Genomic DNA, 4,522 nt, shown 5'->3' on the forward strand with positions numbered 1-4,522 from the left:
TCACCGCTAGCAGGGTCCCTGTGTCCACTAGCGTGTCAAATGTGCCCCCGGCGAGCGCGATCGCTACCATCACCGCTAGCGGGGTCCCTGTGCCCACTAGCGGTGTCACAAGAATGCAGACCGCGGCTCTGTTCCCCGTCCCTGTCAGCTCTCAGGGTACGGGAATAGATTTAAAAGCCTCGCGCGGCAAACGTAGTACTGCGCAGGCGCAGCACTACGCAAATAGCGTAGGGCTAACGTAGGAAGCGCTAGGAGCCTGGCGTTAGCTCTACGCTATTTGCGTAGTACTGCGCATGCGCAGTACTACGTTAGCTGCGTGTGAGGCTTTTAAATCTGTTCCCGTACCCTGAGAGCTAACAGGGACGGGGAACAGAACCGCGGTCGGCATTCTTGTGACACCGCTAGTGGGCACAGGGGCCCCGCTAGCGGTGATGGTAGCGCTCGCGCTCGCGGGGGGCACATTTGACACTAGTGGGCACAGGGACAGGGTAACGGGGGTGGGGGGGGCCGTGCGCGAGGCCAGTGGAGCTGGCCAATGCACGTAGCCCCAGCTATTAGCGTGCTCGCTCTCGCCTGTTTGATTGACAGGCGGGAGCGAGCACCGCAGTGCCTGAATTTCGACTCATTGCCAGGCTTAAATGAGTCCAAATTCAGTAGTGACGTCACTGCCGAATGCATTCGGCCACTAGGAGGGCGACCCTTGGTGGCTGAATTTAAAAGTGATTTTAAACTTGTCTAAAATCACTTTTTTTTATTAAAGTATATTAGAGATATGTTGTAGTACTTAAGTACTACGACATATCAATTTTTTTACTTCATGTCAGTGCCCATTTAAGTACCAGGGAGCAAGGTCGTACCCATATGCCCGTGGTCCTTAAGGGGTTAATCTTCTCCCTTTGTGCTGAGTGTGCTGAGTTCCTCTGTGTGAGGGAGAAATCTTCACCAATCAGAGCTATTTTTATATTACAAATACTGGCAGGGTGTCTAAAATACCAGCTGTGCTGATAAAATACCAGCCAGGTGGCAACCCTAAGTGTGTGACATGGTTGTAATAATTATTGGGGAGATTTATCAAAACCCGTGCAGGGGAAAAGTTGATCAGTTGCCCATAGCAACCAATCAGATCGCTTCTTTCATTCTTAACAAGACCTCTGAAAAATAGAAGAAGCGATCTGATTGGTTGCTATGGGCAACTGGTCACCTTTTCCTCTCCACAGGTTTTGATCCCTGATTGTCTTCATATCTAGGATGAGAATCTTCTGACACAGTGAGTAGCCAACCATTTCTGGGCATAAGACATCAGAACTTGCTGGGTGCCCTACGGTTGCCTGGACAACTGTACCCCCCAGCACCAGCCGCCTCTCACCTCATCACATGGCGCAGATCGGGCAGCAGTTTTGGACACTTCTGTCATCCACATTTTGCTAACACTATTTTTCACACACACAAATAAAATAAATGAGTCGAACAAGTCAAAGAACAGTTTAAACAAAGGGGAACTTTATTTATTATTTATTGAAAAGTTTGTGTAGGGATTTTATGTAACCTCCATCACTCACAAAGAGCGGACAGTAACTAACTCAGGACAGGAAAAACCTCCAGAGGGGAGGAAACCTGTAGGGAATCCATGGCTACTGTACTGCCCTTCCTCTGGGCATACTAAAGGAGGTTACCTCTAGAATTTGGGCCAATGTGTCCGTGTATGTGCTGCCCCACAGCCTGGAAGGTGTGCATCTAAGATAGGAAAAGAAAAGAGAGATTAGTTACATGTTTATTATAGAAATGCACATGGAACTGGACAAAAAGATGTGATACTTACCAGTCACAGGCGGGTATGAATGTGTATTCCTAGGTTCCTACAGTTTAGGCCCCTCACTGATGACAATAGTGATGACATCACATGTGTGACCTCACGGGAGTTCTATTTGAGTCGTGCTGCTTTCTGATTGGCTGAAAATCAAAAAACCTTTTTAACATATTCTGCATGACTTATCTCAGAGATTTTTGGCAATTTTTATTAAAATGGCTCACTCCCTGTGGGTACATTATATTTGTTTCTCCTAACCAGACACCAGTATTTGTAATATCATTTGGTGGCCCTAACAGCCTGGGCCCATAGGTTTCTTACACAGATCACTGCGGCTCTGGCAGGCTCAATGGGGGAGATTCATCAAGACCTGTCCAGAGAAAAAGTTGCAGAGTTGCCCGCAGCAACCAATCAGATCACTTCTTTCATTTTTGAAAGGGCCTCTAAAAAATTAAAGAAGCGATCTGATTGGTTGTTATGGACAACTCAGCAACTTCTCCTCTGGACAGGTTTTGATAAATCTCTCCCAATGGGCAGCGCTGGCTGCTGGGACGTATGACAAGTGATGCCCCTGACGTTGCGATATGGAGCGGAAGGATATTATTCGTCAGACGTCCCGGCAGCCAGCGCTGCTTATTGATTTAACCCCTTAAGAACCGGGGTTTTTTCTGTTTTTGCATTTTTATTTTTTGCTCATTGCCTTTAAAAAATCATAACTCTTTCAATTTTGCACCTAAAAATCGATATGAGGGCTTATTTTTTGCGCCACCAATTCTACTTTGTAATGACGTCAGTCATTTTGCCCAAAAATCTATGGCGTAACGGGGAAAAAATCATTGTGAAACAAAATTGAAAAAAAAACGCAGTTTTGTAACTTTTGGGGGCTTCCATTTCTACGTAGTAAATTTTTCGGTAAAAAGGACACCTTATCTTTATTCTGTAGGTTCATACAATTAAAATGATACCCTACTTATATAGTTTAGATTTTTTCGTACTTCTGGAAAAAAATCATAACTTCATGCAGGAAAATGAATACGTTTAAAATTGTAATTTCTGACCCCTATAACTTTTTTATTTTTCCGCGTATGGGGCGGTATGAGGGCTCATTTTTTGCGCCGTGATCTGAAGTTTTTAACGGTACCATTTTTGCATTGATGGGACTTATTGATCGATTGATTTTGTGCGTACTCCATTGACCGTGCGGTTTAATTAACAATATATTTTTATAATTCGGACATTTCCGCACGCGGCGATACCACATATGTTTATTTTTATTTACACTGTGTTTTTTTTTATGGGAAAAGTGGGGTGATTTTTTATGGGAAGGGGTTAAATGATCTTTATTCACTTTTTTTTTTCACTTTTTTTTGCAGTGTTATAGCTCCCATAGGGACCTATAACACTGCACACACTGGGGGAGATGTATCAATGTTGTTGTTGGTAGACGTTTTTTGTAGATCATTTTGGTTGGTCTAAATTTGGAGCAATTTCTCCAAATTTATCAAACTTGTGCAAGCCCCATGATAAATTTCGTGCAATGGTCTAAATCTCCACACAGTTCTATTTGTAGACCTGTTCTACACCTCACAGGAATAGTGGTGTATCCTGGACGCTGGGATTTTGTTCTATTGTTTTTCAGGATTTCACTGAGGTTTTTTTTTGTCCACCAGCAAAAACGCCTGAAAAACGGTCCCAGCTTTTCCTGCATTTTGGTAATTTTTCTTGGGGGAGATTTATCAAAAACTGCACAGAGGAAGAGTAGTGCAGTTGCCCATGGCAACCAATCAGATTGCTTCTTTACAAAAATGAAAGGAGCAATCTGATAGGTTGCTATGGGCAACTGCACCGCTCTTCCTCTACATAGGTTTTGATTAATCTCCCCCCTTGTGTTTTTTCTTGCATTTTTGCTGGTGTGCGGAAACAAACATTTTTATACCCTGTGTGCATTTTTTTCACTGCAGGTACTACTCCATGGGTCGGATGCAGAGCGCCCGCCCCACGGAGTGTAAGGAGGTAAGGAGTGATGTATAGCATATACATATACAGGGTGCAGAGCATCACTACTTACCTCCGCCCGCTGTATAGTATACAGGGGGCATAGTGTATCCATGTATACTATACAGGAGCCCAGCAAGGAAAGAGTTAGCCCACACTGCAGTTCTGAGTTAAATCTTTGTGCGCTCTCCTGTATATACAGCCATCTATAGATGACTGTATATACAGGATACAGTAGGCAGACAAGAACAATTGGAGGCTCCCTGTTACACATTGCAGTATGGGCGCACTCACCAGGTGAGATCGCAAATGATGTCCTAACCTTTTTTTTTTCTCATTTCAGATACGTGAATGGGGAGGACTACGTCAGATTCAGTGTATTGCGATGATGACCAGCTTTTTTTAATGTCAATAAAAGGTTTAATGAGGGCTGTGTGGGGAGTGTTTTTTTTTTAAATACATTTTTTTTTCAATGCCGGGCTTAACGTTAGCCACAAAAACAGCTAGCGCTAACCCCCAATTATTACCCCATTACCCACCGCCACAGAGTTGCCGGGAAGAGCCAGTACCAACAGGCCTGGAGTGTCAAAAATAGCGCTCCTGGCTGGGGTTATTTAGGTTGGGGAGAGCCAGTAACAATGGTCCTCGCCCACCCTGGTAACGTCAGGCTGTTGCTGATTAGTTGGTATCTGACTGACACTGAAAATATGGGGAACCACA

General features: G+C 44.3%; 1 long non-coding RNA gene across 1 annotated transcript; it reads right to left on the reverse strand.

Moving 5' to 3' along the window:
• Window positions 1-1,478: 1,478 nt before the first annotated feature.
• LOC130358434 (uncharacterized) lies at window positions 1,479-1,869 on the reverse strand. Its single transcript, XR_008889525.1, has 2 exons — window positions 1,820-1,869; window positions 1,479-1,734 (listed from the first exon to the last, which is right to left on the reverse strand). It is a non-coding gene; the product is annotated as an uncharacterized LOC130358434 (long non-coding RNA).
• Between the last annotated feature and the right edge of the window lie 2,653 nt (window positions 1,870-4,522).

The sequence above is a fragment of the Hyla sarda genome, chromosome 2 (assembly GCF_029499605.1).
Source record: "Hyla sarda isolate aHylSar1 chromosome 2, aHylSar1.hap1, whole genome shotgun sequence".
NCBI lineage: Eukaryota > Metazoa > Chordata > Amphibia > Anura > Hylidae > Hyla > Hyla sarda.